Here is a 21655-nt window from a genome sequence, read left to right on the forward strand (position 1 = left end):
CACAATTAATGAACCAATACTGGTATAATATTATTAACCATAATTCATACTTGATTTAGATTTCTTTAGTCTTTATCTAAAGTCTTTTTTTTTCTGTTCTTCATATTTCTGATTCTATACTTCATTTAGTTGTCATGTCTCATTTTGGCTGTGACAATTTCTCAGACTTTGTTTTTGATGACCTTGACAGTTTTGATGAGTATGGATGAGGTATTTTGTAGAATGTCTCTCAGCTGGGATTTGTCTGGTGTTTACTCTTGAATACTCTTGATGGGGTTTGGGGAGGAAGACCACATAGGTAAAGTACCATTTTCATCACATCACATCAGGATACATACTATCACCATGGCTTATCATTGTTGATGTTGACCTTGATCACTTGGCTGATGTTACTCCTGTAGAAATAAGTTGCTTTACACCCCTTTACCCCTTTCCATACTAAACACTTTGGAAAGAAGTTACTCTGCACAGACCACACTTAAGGGGCGGGGGGTTATGTTACATCTCCCTGAGGGCAGAGCATTTACATAAATTATTTGGGATTCTTCTGCGCTAAGGATTTTGTTTCTTTTCTGCCATTTATTTATATCAGTATGAACTCATGGATATTTATTTTACCCTTTAGGTTCTAATCCAATACTACATGACTTATTTTATTGCTTAACTAGTTCCAGCTTTGGCCACTTAAGCTGTTGCTTTAGTTTTAATTGGATTGTTTGTTTACTTATTGTTGGATTTGAAGTGTTCTTTGCATATTTTGGATAGAAGTCATTTATGTGATATATGTTTTGCAAATATTTTCTCTGAGTCTGTGAGGTTTTTTTTTCCATTCTCTTAACAATGTCTTTTTTAGAGCACAAGTTTTTTTCTTTAATGGAGTCCAGCATCACTGTTTTTCTTTCATAAATTGTGCTTTTGATGTCATATCTAAAAACTCATCATCAAACCCAATATTATGTAGATTTTCTCCTATGTTTTCTTTTAGAAGTTTTATAGTTTTACAGTTTACATTTAGCTCTATGATTCTTTTCAAGTTAATTTTTTGTGTAAGGTGTAAGGTCTGTGTCTAGGTCCATATTTTGCATTATATTGAAAAGACTTCTTTCTCCATCAAATTCCTTTGCACCTTTGTCAAAAACCAGTTGACTATATTTGTGAGGGTCTACTCTGGGCTCTTGCTTCTGTTCCACTGATCTATGTTCTGTTCTTTCATCAATACCATGCTGTGTTGATTACTGTAGATTTGTAGTAAGTCTTAAAATCAGGCAGTGTGAGTCTTCCAACTTTGTTGTTCTTCTTCAGGATTGTTTTGGATACTCTAGGTTTTTTGCTTTTCCATAGGAATTAGTCCGCTTGGGCTGCCGTAATAAAACACCACAGACTGGGTGGCTTAAACAACAGAAATTAATTTTCCCAAGTTCTGGATGCTGGAAGTCTGAGATCAGTGTGCCAGCATGGCTGGGTTCTAGTGTGGGCTCTCTTCTTGGTTTGTAGACTGCCTCCTTCTTACTGTGTTCTCATATGGTAGAAGAGAGCAAGATCTGGTGTCTCTTCTTATAAGGACACTAATCCTGTCAGACCAGGGCCCTACTCTGATGACCTTTTTTAACCTTAATTACTTTCACAAAAGCCCTATCTCCAAATAGAGTCACATTGGGGGTTGAGACTTCAACATATGAATTTTGAGGGGGACACAATTCAGTCCACAGCACCACATAAACTTTACAAACAGTTTGTTACTATTTACAAAAGTTTGCTGGGATTTTGATTGGGATTACACTGAATCTAGAGATCAAGCTGGAAAGGACTGAAATTGTTACAAAATCCAAGCTCAGTCTGTTTGCTGTACAACAGGCCAATAGTCAGGAGACAACATGTTGAGGCAAGGAATAGTGACTTTATTCAGAAAGCCGGACGTCTGAGAAGATGGCAGACTAGTGTCCTAGAGCACCATTTTATCAGGGTCTGGATGCTAGTTTCTTTTATAGAACAGAGAAGGGGAGGAGGTGAGGAAGTAAAGTAAAAAGGCCATAAACCTTACAAAATATCTCCTGGTTCTGGCCAGCCTCAGGGAGGGGATGTGTTAATTTCTTCTTTTCTGTAGCCATTCACAGGTGGGCAGGGTCAGGGTGTTTCCCTGTGAACTGAACAAAGACACTTTAGTTAACATTCAGGCAGAGGGGCAGGGTTCCCGAGGCAGGCCATTATGTATGCCTATAGCTATAGGCAGAATAAAAGCAGTGGAAAGCAAATGTCAAAGTAAAAGAAACAGATCCAACACAGAGTCAGATTTTGTTCTCCCCTGTTACAAAATCTTACCGATACTGAGTCTTTTAATTCATCAACATGGAATATCTCTCCATTTATTTAGATCTTCTTTGATTTATTTCATCAATGTTTTGTATTTTTCCACATACAGATCCTATGCCTATTTCATTAGATTTATACCTAAGTGCTATTGTAAATGGTATTTTTTAAAAATTCAAATTCCAATTGTTCATTGCCAGTATATAGGAAAGCATTTGACTCTTGTATATTGAACTTGTGTCCTGAGACCTTGCTGTACTTGTTGTTAATTCCAGATTTTTTGTTTTGTAGATTTTTGGATTTTCTACATAGACTATCATGTTATCTGTGAATAAAGACAGTTTTCTTTCTTTCACATCTGTATACTTTTTGTTTCCTTTTCTTATCTTATTGTATTAGCTAAGACTTCCAGTATGATGTTGAATAGGAGTGCTGAGAGAGGACATCCTTCACTTGTTATTAATTTTAGAGGGAAAGTGTTCAGTCTTTTGCCATTAACTCTAGGTGGCTGTACGTTTTTATAGGTGTTCTTTATAAAGTTGAGGAAGTTCCTCTTAATTTCTAGTTTGCTGAGAGAGTTTTCATGATTGGGTGTTGGATTTTGTCAAATGCTTTTCTGCATTAATTGTTGTGATCATATGATTTTTTTTCTTCAGCTTGCTAATATGGTGGGTTACATTGGTTGATTTTTGAATGCTGAACCAGCCTTGCATACATGAAATAAATCTCACTTGGTTGTGATGTGTAATTCTTTTTTATAAATTGTTGGATTTGATTTGCTAATATTTTGTTGAGGATTTTTGTGGCTATGTTCATCAGAGGCATTGGCTGTAATTCTCCTTTCTTGTAGTGTCTTTAACTGGTTTTAGCGTTAGGAGAATGCTAATCTAATAGAATAAGTTAGGAAGTGTTCCCTCTGCTTCCATTTTCTGGAAAAGATTGTGGGAAAATGGTGTTATTTCTTTCTTAAATGTTTCATAGAATTCATCAAAGTCTGAGCCTGGTGCTTTGGGTCTGCTAGATCTATAGTCATGACTTCTCTAAGTTATCTTTTTTCATAAGTGATTACACCCTGTATGTGTGTTTCCCATTTTATTCTTCCTGATATATGGTTGAAGATACAGAATAACCTGAAATAATTCCAGGAAGGTAACAGTCACTATTCATTTGGCTCCATCTGCCACATTAATTCTGATCAGATATGAATCCTATGAATAGACAGCAGGTGTCAGATAGAAACCAATGTTTTGTGTGTTTGTTTTGCTTTTCTCTTCCCCATCATATTTACAGGGTTACGAGTCTAAAGATAATGCCCAATGGAATTACAGAAGTGTGTTCCTCAGATGGGTCCAAGAAAAGACATTGATTTTCCATTTGTTCAGCATTTTCTTGTGGTAAAGGTGAGTGATGAATTCCAAGCTTTTTACATGGCAGAGCTTAAACATGAAGTCTCCAACACAGTTTTTATGAGAAATCATACATGTGAAAACTCTTTGTAAACTGTAAAATATTATAGGATCTTGGCTGGTTTAACAAGTGGGATTAGGTTAAGAGTAAGTGGGAGAGAGAAGGAAAGACAACCATGACCAGCTTCAAGAACATAATTTCTGGGCTTCCCTGGTGGTGCAGTGGTTGGGAGCCTGCCTGCCAAGGCAGGGGACACAGGTTCGAGCCCTGGTCTGGGAGGATCCCACATGCAGCAGAGCAACTCGGCCCGTGTGCCACAACTGCTGAAACTGCGCTCTGGAGCCCGAGCTCTGCAGCAAGAGACACCATTGCGATGAGAGGCCCGCACACCGTGGCGAGGAGTGGCCCCTGCTCGCCACAACTAGAAAGGGCCACGTGCAGCAGCGAAGACCCAATGCAGCCAAAAATAATAAATAAATTTATTTAAAAAAAGAACATAATTTCATTCAAGTGGGAGATGGCAAAAATAGACATAAAGGAAGAAAGAAAGGAGAAAACTGAGATGAAGAGAAATATTTTTTCACCTTGTGCACCTGCCCTGCTTTCTCTCCCATCTCCATTCCACCAATCACTTCTCTGAGTTCCAGCAACTCAATCCTCTGGCATCTGCTAAGCAACCAGCCCTGGGTTCTGCCAGGCTGTCCATCTTCAGATGCTTGATGCCATTATAGTGGTTCTGAGCCCACAAGTGTTGCTTGGAAGGGCTGCAGAGGAGTCTCACGGCTGGCTGTGATCCTCCTCTCATGGAAGGCACAATTACAGAGCTCATCATCTCTGAAAAAGCATTTCCTTTACTAAGTTAGCTTGGGATATGAAATGAGACAACCTGCACTCCTTAAAAAAATGAAGGTGAATAAGTGATGTCAGTTCACATAGAGAACAAATCCCACTGCTCTCCCAGAAGAAGGGGCAGGCTGAGGACAGCTGGAGTCTCAGCTCCCCAGTTCTACAACTGAATGGCTTTGGTGTCTGACATAAAACACACAGAGGGATGCACTACCCTGGTGAAGAGGAAAGGGCACCAGCTGTGACACTGACATTGGCTCAAATTCTAGCTTCTCTCTCATTATCTGTGTGGACTTGTGCAAGCTCCTTGATTTCATTGAGTCTCAGTATGCTAATTAAATAATAGCTAAATCTTAAATAGAACTTCCTATGTGTTAGACACTTAGGCTTTTTGCATATATCTCATTCAGTTCCTACAATAACCTCTTGAGGTGGGATAATATTATTCTCATCTTTCAGTTAAGGAAATTAAGGCTCAGTAAATGGGGAGAGGGGCAGAGATAAAATGTGCCTCTCTGGCTCATTAGGATGATTATATGAAGTAGTTTATGTAAAATGCTTAACGGAGTACCTGACACACAGTAAGTATGCCATATATAACAGTTATAAGAAAGCCTGACCCTATTTCTTTTCTTTAAAACTTTTATTTTTTCGCTGTGAAATTTAACATAGAAAAGTGAACAAAAGTGTCCAGATCAATTATTTCTCACAAAATGAACACATGTAAAACAACACTTGAGTTAAAAAAGGTGCCTAGGGCTTCCCTGGTGGCGCAGTGGTTGAGAGTCCACCTGCCGATGCAGGGGACACGGGTTCGTGCCCCAGTCTGGGAAGATCCCACATGCCATGGAGCGGCTGGGCCTGGGAGCCATGGCTGCTGAGCCTGTGCGTCTGGAGCCTGTGCCCTGCAACGGGAGAGGCCACAACAGTGAGAGGCCCGCATACTGCAAAAAAAAAAAAAAAAAAAAAAAAAAAAAGGTGCCTAGCACCTCAGAAGTACCCCATAATCATTACCTTTCTTTGTCCCCAAAGGTACTACTCCCTTGACTTTTATGGAAATCATTACTTTACTACTATTTATACATTCCTAAACACTAGTTTTGCACACTTTTTGAAATTTATATGCTAAATTATGCATTCTTTTGTGTCTGACTGTTTTGCTCAACATTGAGATTTATTCATTTTATTGCATGTAGCTTCAGTGAGTTTATTTTTAGTAAAGTTTTTTGTTTTTTTTTTTTCACTAAAGCTGTATATTGCTTTTTTTGTGTGAATATACTGCAGTCTTTATCCATCCTGCTATCCATAGGCATTTATGTAGTTTCCAGTTTGGGGCTGTTACAAATAGTGCTGCCATGAATTTTCTTATATGTGTTTCTCGGTGCTTATGCCTGAAATTACTGAGTCATAGAGCATAGGTTTGTTAAACTTCAGTGTTTGAAAGTTGTACCATAAGCGTATGAGAGTTCCCTTTGCTCCACGTCTTCATCAACACTTTATATTATCTACTTAAAGACCATTTTAGTGAGTGTGCTATGGAATATCATTATAATTTTAATTTATATTTTCTTGTTATTAATGAAGTCAAGAATGTTTTTGTAAGTTTATGACCTTTGGATATCCTATTTTGTGAAGTGCTTGTTCTAATTTCTTGTCCTTTATTCTATTGGGTTGTTTGTCTTTTTAATTTTAATTGATTTGTAGATATTCTTTAGATATTGAGTAAGGGGCCCTTTGGAAGTAACCTGATATTTTCTCTGGCTGGTATTAAGATATTTTTATGTGTGTTTAATTTTCAGAAGTTTATGAATGTTGTGCCTAGTTGTGAATTTATCCTTAATGTGAATTCTTAAACCCATGATTTTGATGTCTTTCATCAGTTTTGAAAATTCTTGGCCACTGTCTTTTCAACTTTTGCTTCTATCCTGTTTTCCATCTCTTCTCCTCTTGGGACTTTAATTAAATTCATGTTAGACCTTCTCATTATATCTTCTATATCTCTTATTCTTTCCTTTGTATTTTTCATTCCTTTGTTTCCTGTTCCTTTCTGGAAATTTTCTTCATGAATTATCCTTTCATCTTTGCTAATATGCTGTTTAACTTTCAGTTGGGTTGGATTGTAACTTTCAATTATTATAGTATTTTGTTCCAGAAATTCCATCTTAAAGTTTCTAGTTCTTGGCCAAAAGTTTTGATCTTCTCTTTTATATTCTTGAACATAAGAAGCACAATTATTAGCAGTTTAAGTGTGATAAAACTAATATCTGTAGCCCCTGCGGGCCTGATTTTATTGCTTGGTCCTCTTGCTAATGTTGTCCATGTAGTCTTTTTTCCTCATATGGCTGGTTATTTTTGACTGTATGCTGGGTATTGTTTTGCAAAATTGCTTGTAGGAATACTTTGAGGTTGAAAATGTTATCTCTTTCCAAAGAAGATTTATTTTTGTTTCTGCTAGGTACTTGAGAGTACTAACAATTTGAGATCATCTCAGCTCAATTTTAGGGTCTGAAATTATTTGAAGTCCCTAGGAAGTTCTGTATTCTTTTGAGTCTCAACCCCAGAGAATTCATCAGGACTTTTCCTGTGCTGACCTCTGGACTAGTAACCTCTTTCTTTTGACCCCACAAGACAGTTAGAGGCATTTATCAGCTTATAGGTCACCCCCTCTGGACTTAGCAAACATCCCAAGGGTTTTGAAAAGCAGCCCTAAATGCCAGTTCATCTCCCAGGGGTTCCATCATTCCCCCCAAATCCTGGAGCAGTAATTTTACCCTAATTTTTTGTTTGTTTATTTGTTTGTTTGTTTAGTTCTCTGATGCTTCAAGCAGATGTTCTCGTATATTCCTCAGATTTTCAGTATCATATTTGGTTCTAATGATATAGTTTGCCATTATCAGAACCTTAAGTCTCCCATCTTCACTTCTCAAATTTAAATTCACGTCTTCCCCTTTTTCCCTTGTATACATTGATAAACCTACAGGTTACTTTAGTACTGTGATTGTACCAGGTAAAATTTTAAAATGGATGATTTTCATTTTCTGGGTCTCACTGCTTCAAATTTTGTCTTTCAGCCCATTCAGATGTTCACACTTCTATCCCACTTCTACCATTCATTATCACTCACCTCTTATCAATCAACTCCACCTCTTTTCTTCTTATCAGTAATCTTATCTCTTATCAATAAACTCCATCTCTTCCCGCAAGGTAACATCTCTATATAGGCTACCCTTATCACCAAAGCTCAGTATGGCCTTTCTTTTGAAGTCCTCCACCACGTTGTGGGTAATACAAGTTTAACAGTTAACCAGGTATATGTTAATTAATTCCTTAACATTTTGTGTGTGTGTGTGTTGTGAAGTCCTTGAGGGAAGGCACATATTATCTTCTTTATAATCTCCTCAGCTTCTAGTCCTGTACCTTGAACATGGTGGGTACTCAAAATATTTAATTGATTGAGCATCTCAGGTATGCCTTGCAAAAATTGTGCCATACCTAGGTCTTCATATCACAGCATAGCACAACATCATGTACATCACATCACAATGCATCCCTGTATTTGAAAGGTTCTACTGCCTTCCCTGCTCACAGACCTAATCTGGGAGCCCCCACTGAAGGCATATACCCAGTCATGAGCCCCATTTCCCTATTATAGCTGATTTGACTGGGGTATATCCCTATCTAATCCCTCATCAGTTCTTCTGTCAAGATTTTAGATAGAGATATGGAGCTTGAAACTGAAATGCTTCAATCATAGCATATCTGTAAAAAGGTCATATAGATTCCATGTAAGAATCCAGAAAGAGGAAGTAAAATTATGGAGATAAAGAAACTGTGAGTAAGCAAAGGAAGCTGACCAATAAAGCAGAGGAAAAGAGATTTTATGCAAAACGACTGAAAGAGTTGAGCATCCATGTGGCCTCTGAGGGTCAGCTTTTGTTCCTAGCAATTTCCCAGTATCTTCTCCCACAGTGCCTCAGTCTCTGTGTCTGTGATTTTAGGCCTTGCATCCATACCTGAGGTAAGTTGTGTGGGCTTCTATTTCTGGTAACCAAAGTGCATGGACTAGAATAATAGTACCTATATCCTTAATTCTATCAGTTTGGGTGCTTTTGGTTGCATGTAAACTAAACCAGCTCTGGCTATCTTAAGCAAAACAGGGTATATTGAAAAGACAAAGGGAGCCCAGAACCATCAAGTGGCTAGAGGATCAGGTATGGCAGACAGACAGGAACTAAGCAGCACTGGAGGACGAAGAATAGGAAGCTCAACAACTGTTTTTAGCAGGACTTGTCTGGCCAGAGCACTTCCACTCTTGCTGCTGGACACTTTGTGCCACCACTGGACTCCACTGCTAGATGCTGCTGCCGCCTTTGTGATGCGGTTCTCTTCATTCCTTTTTCATGTGTCATTTCTCTAAGACTGAAGCTACTGAATAGGAGTGTCTGATTGTCATGACTGACTGGGTGGGTCCCATGTTTTCACAATTATCAAAAGGCAGGGAGGGAAGGATATTGTTCCTTTGGGTTTTGTAGTGGGAAGCAGGGCCCTGTTCCTGATAAGAGGACACACAATGACGAGGAAGGAAGTCCTCCAAGAGGAGAAGGAGATTGGATATTATTGGGCAACCAATAATGGCAAAGACAACATGAGTCTCTACAGGAAACTTTTGGGTTAAGATGAATATACTAGAAATGTAAATCTTTATATAAGGTTGATGGGATGAACAATGATTTTGTGGGGGAAAGAAATAAAGCAATATATTTGGAACAGCCCCTCAAGGATGGGATGTACAGCTAGCATGTGCCTTTTCCCCCTTTCCTCCTTCTTTATCCTTCCTGTCTGAAATATGGACATGATGGCTGGGACACCAATAGATGCACTGGAATCTTAAAAATGGAAGCCATGAAACAAAGATGGCTGAGTAGAAAGGAGCCCACGTGCCGCAACTAAGTAGACAGAGAGCCACAACTAAGGAGCTCACCTGCTGCAACTAAGACCCAGCACAAACAAATAAATAAATATTAAAAAAAAAAAAAACATGGCTAAGTAGAAAGATAAAAGGCTTCTGTGTCTTGATAATGAGGGAGGCACCATACCAGCCTCCACATTTCTTTTACACGAGTAAACCCATGTGTATTCAAGGCACTGTGGTCTGATCTCTGTTTGTAGCAGCTGAACACAATTCCTAATTGATAGAGCCATTATTATTATTATCGTGATTGTTGTATTGGCCACCAGATTGAGTCTTTAGCAGCATGGCTATTGTTCCCTGATTTCAGAATTCCTGTCATTCCCTATGTTCTCCAAAAATATCTGAGAGGTGGACAGTAATTTTTTAACAATAAAAAGCACTAAAATAAATTGGGTATAGATTTTTTAAAAGACTTTCACAATGCACTTTGAGAAACTAGGATATTTCCTGGCATACAACTTGCTCTCCGGTAAGGGTCCTTCACTGCAAATAAAGAGGAACACTGTTTTAAGAGCATATTACATCCATTCATTAGTGATAGTGATGTGGGGTGAAGGTAGAAACTGAAGCATGAAAATCCAAAATAGAATCGTAAGAGTAGTTTTGATTTTTGATTTTTTAGAATTTTGTGTCTTCATTTGAAAAATATCTAAAAAACAAAATCAACTTGTGAATATTCAGCTTGGGGTAGGTCAATGTCTAGGTCCCTCTTCGTGGCATACCTCCGTCGGCACTGCTCAGTTCTTCCTCATTCCCTTTGCCTCTGGCATGGAGCGCAGACAGCATCTCTCTCACTCCAGCCATGTATAAACCAGAGAGGCTGTCTTCTTGTTGAGATCTTTCTATTCATTCCCTTTTGTTTTCTTTGTCAGAGATGAGTGCTGGGGTGACGGTGACAAAAAACGAGGTAGAAGAGTGCTGCAAGTGCTGAAGAACTAACTGACAAACTGTTTAAAGGTAATTAGGTGTTTTGTTTTCTTTTTTTCCATCTCTTGTTCGATTACAGGCTGTGTTTAGGAATAAAATGAAACATGTTGGTAATATTGCATGGATGTTAAACAAAGGAATTAATTAAGGAGAAGAGGCAATAATAGCAAAGAAAACTTTAAAGGGTGGCTTAGCACAGATTATCCACAAGGAAAGTGTTGACAATACAGAGTATACTCCAATTGGCAGCAAGTATGGTGTTAGCCAGAACATTAATACAGGTAACGGAGGCTCTCAGAGACCAAAGTCTAAACCATGGGGAATGATATCATCTCATCTTTCCCAGGTAAAATTTTCTTATTTTCTCTTCGAAATAAGATTTCAAGCTCCCAGAGGGCAAAGCACCACATTCACATAAGCTAACCTACCCGCCCCCCCTTGTTATAACACACAGCAGAGAACTTTAAATAACAACTGCTTAACAAGTGTTCCATAATGAGGTCTGCAAAGAAAGAAGCCAAGTGTTGCTAAGTCATTGACTATAAAGGGCACTAGTGGTGGTAGTGGAGTCTGAGTAGCCTGGTCCAGGGCCCTGCTGGGCGATGAGGTAGACAGCATGGCGCCATCTCACCAGGCCAGAGCCAGATCTGGGTTTTCTGCTCCCATACCCATCCCTCCACTTACCAGTATGTGGGGGGGGGAGTTCCCAGCCTGAATTTAAGTGTCCACCCCTGGCATTCAGGCATGTCCAGATATTTCTGAAGACAAAGAGAGAATGGGTCTCTGGAATGCTGTTTCTCTGAATAGCTGAGGAGCTCTGGAATAGAATAAGGTCAAGGAATACAGGAGCCAGAAACAATTTTGTCCAATCAACAGAGCCTTAGCCATTTGTGGGGAAAAGGAGGAGTGAGCTTCTCTGGGTAATAAAGAATAGAGTTGCATTTGGGATGCCCCAGATGCTGGTGATGTGTTGCAGGACCCAGGGGCAGGTGGGGGACCACAGAAAACACTGCAGGCAGACTTCCTGCAGACCAGGAATGTTGATCAGAAGAAACAGCCACTCCAGCAGTCTCTCCTTTCCATGTGGGTCAGCTTCTGTTTTCTTTTAACAGCTTATTCTTCAAAGAGCATGATAAACCTGCCTCCCTGTACTCAGCTTCTCTACCTCTCAGGGCTGCTCTTCACTCATAACTTCAAATCCCATGGATACTGCTTTCTTCTTTCCATCTGAAGTTTCTCCACTCCTGTCTTCCCTACAGCTTATCTCAGAGGACCCCCTTGGGGCCAGTTAAATCATCGTGCAGGATGGAACCTTCTTTTGTCATTATCTTCCTGCCAAGTCATGTCATGTTATGAGTCAGAAACCTGTTTGGTCTTGCAGATGGGATTTTGGTGTCTGAATCCTACCATTCATTCCTTCTCTACTCAGGGGTTCCCCTGCTAAGGGAAGATACCAGAAAGGAAAAGAGCCAAATGGAAAACAAAGCACTATTTGTATTAAGCATTACCTTGTCTACCACACGATGGTAAAAATTGCCTTGGAAAATGTGGCTGAAGCTGAGGATGTTCAGTGAGGCTTCCAGCTTCTTCCCCCTGAGTCTGTCCAAACAGTCTTCTCAGGTGGAGAGTCTGGAATGGAGGACGGGGGAGGGAAGCCAGGCCTGACTCAAGGGCATGAGCCCTGCCAGGTGGAAAACACCCAGTATCATCTGAGAAGCTAGACCCACTTATGGAACCAACTAGTTGGAAGAAAGGAAGCAGAAGCGAAGAAGACAAACATTGATCCTGACCATGAAATGTGACCCTCTTAGAGCCTCACTGTCTAACATGGGAGCCACTAGCCACATGTGGCCACTGAATGCTTGAAAACATGGCAAGTGTGAAGTGAGATCTCTCGTTAAGTGTATAATACAAACTTGATTTTGAAGACAGTACAAAAGAATGTAAAGTACCTTATTAATATTTTGTATATTGCTTATTTGTTTAAATGATAATATTTTAGATATATTGGGTAAAATAAAATATATTATTACAATTAATGTCACTTGTCTCTTGTTCCATTTTAAAAACATGGTTACTAGATAATTTAAAATTACATATATGGCTCCCGTGATATTTCTATTGGGCAGCATCATCTTAGTTCAAATGTGTCAGCTGTCTGGGGAACAGGGAGAAGGGAGGTGGGGAGAGGCAGGGCTGCAGTGGGGAGAGGCCAGCATTGCAGATCTCTGGTTCAATCAGCAGTGTCCAGGGTCACAGGGTCACATGATCCAGAACATGGCAAACCATGTGGAAGGAACTGCTTGTGGCTCCTTTGCTCAGAAGTGGACCCTGGGCTGGGTAGGCACCTGGCATCTTAGATTCTTCTCCATTATTATTAAATAAAAGTTATTTTACTTGTTCATCTATTCAACAGACCTCTATTGAACTCCGGCTACGTGATGGCACTCTTCTAGGCTCTGGGAATACAGTCTTGGGTCACACAAGAAGAATCTGATCTATGGAGTGGATGCTAGCAAGGGAAAAAAGGCAATAAACAAATAAGAAACCCAGTCTACCTGTGCCATAGGGGATAGTGCTGTGAAGCAAAACAAGGCAAGTTAAGTTTACAGAGAGTACGTGGGAGGTGGGGTGCTATTTTAGAGGGTGGTGAGGGGGAGGACCTCACTGACATTTAGCGGAGACTAGAAGACAGTGAGGGCGAGAGCCCTGAAGATACCTGGGGGAAGAGAAGACCCTACGGCAGGAGAAGACCCTACACAGCATGTTCAAGGACAAGGCAGGAAGGCAATGTGCATGCAGCATGGCGAGAGGGTAGGTGCAGGAATGAGGGCCCTGGGTCATTTCCTCAGATCGATGGGAAGCCATTGGAGGGATTGGAGCAGAGCAGTGATGTTGTCTGTCTAGGTCTTAAAAGGATAAGTCTGGACACTTATTGAGAATTAAGTGGGCAGGCAGAGCCAGAAGCAGAGAGCCCAGTTACAAAGTTATTATAATAATCTGGGCGAGAGACAGTGATGCCTTAGGCTAGGGCCGTAACAGTGACGGATAGGTCTTGGAGGCAGAGCTAAAAGGATTTGCTGATGGACTGGATGTGGGGTGTGGGGGAGGGCCGGAGTCAAGGATGACTCCAAGGGTCCTGGCCTGAGCAATTAAAAGGGTGCTGCTGCCATCAGCTGAGATGGGAAGAGTGGGAGGGGCGGGCTTCATCAGGAAAGACGGGGGTCACTTTGGGAGCCGTTCGAGTGTGAGATCTCCAGCAGACAAGGAGACGAAGGGGGATGGCAAGTAGGCAGTTGGATATATGAGTCTGGAGTTTTGAGAACAGGTTAGGGCATGAGAAATCAATTTCTCAAACCTCAAGGAACAAGTGACAGTCATAACATAGAGATAATATCTGAAGCCCTCAGAGATTACCTGAGGAGTGTGTATAGCTGGAAAAGAGAAGGCTGCAGCCTGGGACCCCTTCTCTGCTTAAGGGTGGGGAAGACAGTGAGGAACCAGCAACAAAATACAAAAAGAAAATGGCCAGTGGGACAGGACTGGGAGCCTGGGGACTGGTGCCCTGGAGTGCTGGCCTTCACACCCACATCTGTCTGATTCCAAAGATCACACTTCACCGCCTGGCATCTATTTTAACACTCACGGCAAAGACTTGTTTTGATGTCTGTCTCCCTTTTGTATCCCGGGTCTAATACAGATTCTGGCATTCAGTAAACTCAGTAAATATTTGTTGAATAAATTAATAAGCATTTAAAAAAGGAGAAAGTGTATCTGACATATTTGTTTTTTGTTTTTTGTTTTTGTTTTTTGTTTTCGTTTTTTTGCGGTACGCGGGCCTCTCACTTTTGTGGCCTCTCCCGTTGCGGAGCACAGGCTCCGGACGCGCAGGCTCAGCGGCCATGGCTCACGGGCCCAGCCGCTCCGTGGCATGTGGGATCTTCCCAGACCGGGGCACGAACCCGTGTCCCCCGCATCGACAGGCGGACTCTCAACCACTGCGCCACCAGGGAAGCCCTATGTATTTTTCATATGCACTGAAATGCAATTTTTTTAACACATATTCTGTTGGGTTAGGGGGAGGGAGGGGGAGGGTGACAATGGGGGATGGCAAAGGGGCACCACTCAACACAGCCTTGGCCCACCTTTGCCCTGTGCACAGGCAGAAAGTACAGAGACTCCCGCCATCCTTGCAGCCCACGAACCACATGAAGGGTGAAATCACCAGCAGGCAACCCAGGCATTTCCATTGTCACAGTCACTCGTGCTCCCATCAAGGAACTTAGCTGAGGTGTCACCAGACCCAGAGCTCAGCCCTGCATCTGTATGAAGTGGAGTGCCCCCAGGAATCATCCTCCACGTTGGCGTCTCTCTGAAAATCAAGCTCCGTTTTGTGCTCAGCCAGAGTGTCTGGATGGCTGCTTTATTATTGATCAAACAGGGCTCTACAGAGAGCCGCCCTGAGATGTGAAAAATCTTAAAAGGCTCTCTTGGCTATGATCCAAGTCGGAGAAACAAGCCCTGAGCTTATTTCAGGACCAGAGGCCTGCCGGTGTGGAGACAGAAGCTGAAAACCTTTCTATCTGACTGCGCTGGACCAGGAAGTCTGCGTAGCTTCCACTCCACGCTGTAATGCTTTCATTACTGTGATCAGAGTAAACCACACACACAACACTTCCCAGACCATGCTTCCTCCCTTGGCGATACAGGGGAAAACATCAGCCATTTGGATAGCCGCCAGCATCTGCGTGCTCAGCGCCGCGTGGTGAGTCCTCATCGAGCCAGCATGGGGCTGTTGCTTCCTGCACGTGCTTTATGGAAGATGTCTCCCAACTTCTCGATATCAGTGCATAGGGAGGATGCAGATTTCTCTTGAAGAAGGCCTACTTAGGAAAGGAGAGAGAGAGAAATAGGGATTTTGACCAGGCATTTCATATTCCTTTCTCCATTTACTCTGCATACATAGTATGAATTTGACCCCTGCTGTGAATGCTCTGAGAACTGATGAAACTCACATGCTTGTGAGGAACAGAGGTTGGAATCAGATCCAGGAAAATAGCAGAGGTGAGATTCAAACCCACCACTTTATGCTGCTGAGGTGAAAGCTCTAGAAAGAGAGTGGCTAGAGAGAAAGCTGAGGGGATTATTGATGGAATCACAGCAACTGGAGGAGCAATCTCCCCTCCTCCAATTATCCTTCCCCCAGACTGGGAGAAAGAATGGCACCTTGTTTAAGAACTTTCTCAATCAAGCCCTTGTAAATGGTGATTTCACATCATCAGCAGGGTCTTTATGTAGCTAAAGGAACAGCCATTAAGGAGTGGGAGGTTGGTAATAGGTCCATTTTTTATTCTCAGTGGTGCAAAGGGGTACAATTTGAAAGGAGTTTGGGGATTGGGGGAGAAGAATTAAACTAATACTGGTGCTCATAGTGATGTAGTTTATTAACTCCATTGTGGGCTGAGATGGCCTTGCAAATTATGGAATAGTTAGTAAGGTTTCTTTTCCTTCTTATGCTCTGAGAATTAATGTTCATCCTTGGGAGGTATGTGTGAGTGTGTGTGTGATATCTCTAGGGCTGTTTGTGTCTGTGTGTTTGTGTCTGATTAAAAAATTGCTTCTAGACCTGAACAATCTACTACGGTAGCCATGAACCACATATAATAACTATTTAAATTTAATTTAATTTAAGTTAAAATTAAATGTGATTAAAAATTCAGTTTCTTAGTCACACTAGTGACTAGTGGACAGCACAGACATGGAACATTTCTATCATTACAGAAAGTTACATGGGACAGCATTGCTCACGACCCTCGGAAGAACAGACAGCAACTCACACTTGCAGGGTGACCTCAGAGGGGACCAAATTTATGCCAAGTCATACCTGAATTGTCTTGGTGCCCGATTCTAGATTGATGAATTGAACAAATGGATGAATACATGTGATTACTGTAGTGAGATGGCCGTCAGGGTGGGAGGCTAAGCACAGAGGAGTAGTATTAGACGTTTTAGACAGGAAGCATGGAGTTAGGGGTGTGAAGCCTGGTGTGTTTGGGGGTAAAGGCCATGGGGATGACGGAGGTCAAAGCACTGTGAAGCAAGAATGTTTGGTGAGTCACCGCGGGTGACCTGTGTCTCTTCTTTCTGTTGATTGGAAGAAAAGGGGTGAGGGTAGAACCGGCAGATGGTGCCAACACGGCCCTTCCTTCTTACACAAGCCTCCTAGAAAGTGGTCTACTCTTGTCTGCTTTCTCACCGAGTTCTTCTGTGATTGGCTCTGGACCCTGAGGGACGCATCAAATACCTTCCCCCAAGGGTCCCTGTATTAGTTTCCTAGGGCTGCTGTAACAAAGTGTCACAAATTGGGTGTCTCCAAATGACAGAAATGTATTCTCTCACAATTCTGTTGGCTAGAAGTCCAAAACCAAAATGTCGACAGGGCCATGCTTCCTCTGAAGATTTTGGGAAGAATCCTTCCTTGCTTCTTCTAGCTTCTGCTGGATGTGGACAATCCTTGGCATTCCATGGTTTGTAGATGCGTCCCTCCAATCTCTGTCTTTGTTTTCACATGGTCTTTTCAGCCGTGTGCAATATCCCTCTGTGTCCAAATATCTCTCTTTTTATACGGACATCAATCATATTGGATTTAGAGCCCATTCTCATCTAGTATGGCCTCATCTTGACTTGATTACATCTACGAAGACCCTATTTCCAAATAAGGTCACATTCACAGATTCCAATTGGGCATGAATTTGGAGGGGGCACTATTCAACCCAGTATAGTCCCTGACTTGGAGGAGCCCCTTACCTACTGGTTTAATGCAAGTAGAAGTAAAGATCTTATATTTGCACCTTATTCACTTAACTCATTTTAGAAAGTCTCCCAGGATCTACCATGCCCAAGGCTGTAGCTGGAACCAGGGGCACTAGAGACACAGCCTCTGACCTTAAGCTCCTTGTAATCTCACATGTGGCTAGCTCTGAATTTCAGTTTTCCTTTGTGAAGGTGATAGTGAGTCAGAACTGTCTTGTGTTTCTAATTTATGGAGTTCGGGTAGGCACAAGGGGGAGGAAATTGGAGACAGCAGTGGAGCCAGGAAGCTTCAAGAATAAGCCTGCAATGTGCAGAGTCCCATCTGCACCCACACCCTTAGTTGGAAGAGTGTCTTCTTAGCCTGGATGCTTAAAGGAGCCTAAAAATCTGACCTACACGAGGTGTTAATAACATCACCTCCACATTATCCGTGTGCAAACCTCATTTTGTGGTGGTTATATAAATCATACTAATGGAAGTTCCTTTGCAAAAGAAATCTATTTTGATACTATTATAATTTATGACAATGAACAATTTTAATATACTCAAGAGTTATCTGGATGTGATAATGAGCCGTCCACACAACGGGATTTAAAAAGTTATCTTTTTATTAGAATTTGATATTGACTCATTAAACAATAATGAATTTCCCTCAATCCAGCCCAGGGGATAGGGGTGGGCAGAGGGAAAGAACTGAGGATTATTTTTTCAAATGGGATTGATGAGACCCATATATCCAATTGGACACACTTCCTGGACTCTGACCCCTGCGCCCCACCTTCCCCCCGGGCCTGTCAGTCCCACCCTTGGCTTGGATACAATGCTCCCTGTTCCTTAGGAGGGAACCACTTGCATATATTTTGTATAGAAGAAAATGTCTAAAAAATGGCTCTGGAGTTCATGGTGTACAATTGGACTTTGCATTAATTACCCCTTGACTCCAATCAAAAATGTTTCTCTCACGGTGAAGTGCTTTAGGCTGGCCCAGTTCACCCTAGGGCTGAAGGACATTCTGCTGGTACCAGACGAATCTGATAAACAACCTCACTACTGCCCACATTAGTCCTTTAGGAAGATCCACAATGGTTTTTGTGCATAGCTAATATGAATGTTGAGTGTCGCAGGGCTCTCTCTGGGTGACCTCCAATTACTGTGTCATTATTCACAGAAGCTCTTCTTCTGTTTCCTCTCATTAGGCAACTCAATTACAGAGACTCCTTCTCAGCTGTTATGCCCTTTACATTTGTTGATCATTGGTGTGTGTGCATTTTCAGGTGGGGCCGGTCCACGGGGTGCTAAGGAGTGCGGCCAGTCCTATGTCTTCTAACAGAAGCATGTGTCACACCATTCTTTTTCAAAACAAGAAAATTGCAGGGGGACAGAAGAACATTGATTGTAAGTGAAGTGCTACTAGAAGCAATTAAAGGGCTGGGAAGGTGAATTTCATTAATGTTGTGTTATCGTGAGAGCTTGGCCACTGCAAAGAACCATCCGGCAAATCTCATTTTCTCTCTTCAGTGGTAAAGGTCCTGGGAGGTCTCGGGGAGTCTGATGAGGTCGTGGAGAAGCTGGGTCCAGGGAGGACCAGCAGTTCCTCCGACCTGCTGTCAAGAATCCGAAACAAGCCTTCAATTTAGCTCAAAGACGACTTCCCTCCTACCGAGACCCTGCACTTCAGGTGCAAAACTGTAACTGTGATGAGATAAAGTAGGAAATGAGGCAGTTAATGGAATTGGGTGATGAGGACCTGCTAGGGAGAGAAAGTATTGTTTGTAGCTCCAGATTTTCCAGGTTTACGTTTTAAAATATCCATCTAAATTCCAACCTCCCAAATAGACTCCAAACCAAACCCTTTATCTGGCATAGTCTTAACTGTCAAAATGTTTCATTACACAAGAAACCATGTGTACTGCTCATATTTTCAAAACAGACACACACTGCAGCAATCACAGGACAGGCAAACAGAGGACTCGGGACAGTTAGCAAAGTCACATGTTTCTGGAAGTTCCTACGCGTGTCGTCTTTTGTGGGTAGGGCCACCCAGCAGTGGAGATAGATGAAATTGTTTTCCCAAACACTCTGCCTGTTAAGATGATCCAATCAATGGGAAAAGTGAGAAGACTCTGGAGAAAAGGTTTAAAACAGTGTTTCTGTCACTCGGTGGCACTTTAATCCCTCGTCGCAGGTGTGTCTAATCAGCTCCAGCATCCCAGGCCCTGGGTCCTCTAGGACGGGCACTCAGTGTGCAGTATGGTGTTTCATGAGTGAATACACAAGGCCCGTCACTGCAGCTACAAAACAACTTTCCTGATGAAATTCATTTTTCCAGCCATTAGTATAATAACCATAATCAATCTTCTCATTGCCAAGCACAGAGTCCCGGTACAGCCAGTTCTCAGTGATGCGAAGTAACTGATATGCCAATCAGACAAATATTGTGTTAAATTGCACTAAACAACAGTGACAAGTGGCACGTTGCACATACATTAAAATTGTGCTTCTCCTTAGATCCATCATAGGATTCAAGGGCATCAGAGTGAAGTCTGTCATCAAATCAGTGAGTGACAGAGTGGAGGTTGGCAGGTCTTTCTGGGTACTTTGATATTTATTGCATAAGAAACCAATGCAAAACTTAATAGCTTACACAATGTCTATGTTTCATTTCTCATGATTCTGCACTTGGGGCTGAGTTTCGCTGGGTGGTTCTTTGGTTCCGTGAATGGCTGCTGGGGCTAGACTACCCAAGATGAATTCTTCACTCCATGGCTTCCCCCCTCAGCTGGGGTAGCTGGTGTAGTTGGGGGCTGGCTGGGGCATTCTCTCTCTTTCCATGTGGTCTTTCTGTGTTGCTGGACCTATTCTTATAGTGGCTCAGGGATCCAAGTGAGAGCATTCCAAGAGGACAAGCCTCAGTGTGCAAGCACGAATTCTGCCTGTTTGAGTCATTCTTGCTAATGTGCAATTGATCAAAGCAAGACAATGGCTGAGCCCAGCGGTCCTGTGGGAGGGGACTACACAAAGAGGGTGTGATGTCAAGAAGGCATGGCTTATTGGTGGCCACCAAAAGAATACCAGTCTACTATACGGGGAGTGTTCCTGACTGAGCCTAGGGAGTACACACACACACACACACACACACACACACACACACACACACACACACACACACACACACACACACTGAGGCATGCACTGTCCGGGGACTAGAGTATATTACCCCTGGCATCAGAAAACTATCATCTGTGGCTTTAAAATTTTTCTCCTTGCTTCCCTGGTGGCGCAGTGGTTGAGAGTCCGCCTGCCGATGCAGGGAACACGGGTTCGTGCCCCGGTCCGGGAAGATCACGGGCTGGGCCCGTGAGCCATGGCCGCTGAGCCTGCGCGTCCGGAGCCTGTGCTCTGCCACGGGAGAGGCCACAACAGTGAGAGGCCCGCGTACCACAAAAAAACAAAAACAACGACAACAACAAAAATTTTCTCCTTGTTCTTCTTCTCTTCCTCCTCCCCCCACCTTGTCCCCCTCCTCCTTCTTCTACAGTTTTCTTGATATATAATTTACATATCATAAAGTAAACCTCTTTAAAATACACAGTTCAATGGTTTTTAGTTTACAGAGTTGCACAATCATTACCATAATCCAGTTTTAGAATATTTTATCAACCCCCAAAGAATACTTATTAGCATTTAATCCACACCCAACCCCTACTTTCCTCGCCTCCCAGCCATAGGCAATCCCCACTCTATTTTCTTTCTTTATAGATTTGCCTATTTTAGGCATTTCACATAAATGAAATCATACAATATGTGGCCTTTTGTGAGTGGCTTCTTTTGCTTAGCCTAATGTTTCCAAGGTTTACCTAGGTTGTAGCATGTAACAGGATTTCATTCCTGTTATTGATGAATAATATTCCCTTATTTGGGTAGATATACCACATTTTGTTTATCCATTCATCAGATGATGGACATTTGGGCTGGTTCCATTTTTGGCTCTTATGAGTCATGCTGCTGTGAACACTCACATATAAGTTTTTCTGTGGACATATGTTTTCATTTCTCTTCGGTAGTTATCTAGGAGCATAATAGATGGGTCAAAACTCTATGTTTATTACCGTGAGGAACTGCCAAACTGGTTTGCCAAGTGGCCACACTGCTTTACATTCCCACATTTGTTTACTTTTATGTTAGTGGAGGACAGATCCTCCCCTGTTTAAGATGGCTCGGTAAGGAGGTAGAGTAAAGACAAGATGCTATCTCAAAACCACTTTGGGCCCCAGGACTCTATAATTAATGGTTGGTTCCCAAAGCCAAAACAAATAATGGAATCAACAGAAATGTTTGAGTATTTTGTTGTCCTAGATTCCATCTTCTAAGACAACAAAGGGC

At 42.0% G+C, this 21655-nt stretch overlaps 1 long non-coding RNA gene across 1 annotated transcript; it reads left to right on the forward strand.

Annotated features, from left to right (window-relative positions):
• Positions 1 to 3595: 3595 nt before the first annotated feature.
• On the forward strand, positions 3596 to 12476 carry LOC115841337 (uncharacterized). The gene is made up of 3 exons (XR_009565054.1): positions 3596 to 3707; positions 10405 to 10489; positions 11572 to 12476. It is a non-coding gene; the product is annotated as an uncharacterized lncRNA (long non-coding RNA).
• The last annotated feature ends 9179 nt before the right edge of the window (positions 12477 to 21655 follow it).

The sequence above is a fragment of the Globicephala melas genome, chromosome 8 (genome assembly GCF_963455315.2).
Source record: "Globicephala melas chromosome 8, mGloMel1.2, whole genome shotgun sequence".
NCBI lineage: Eukaryota > Metazoa > Chordata > Mammalia > Artiodactyla > Delphinidae > Globicephala > Globicephala melas.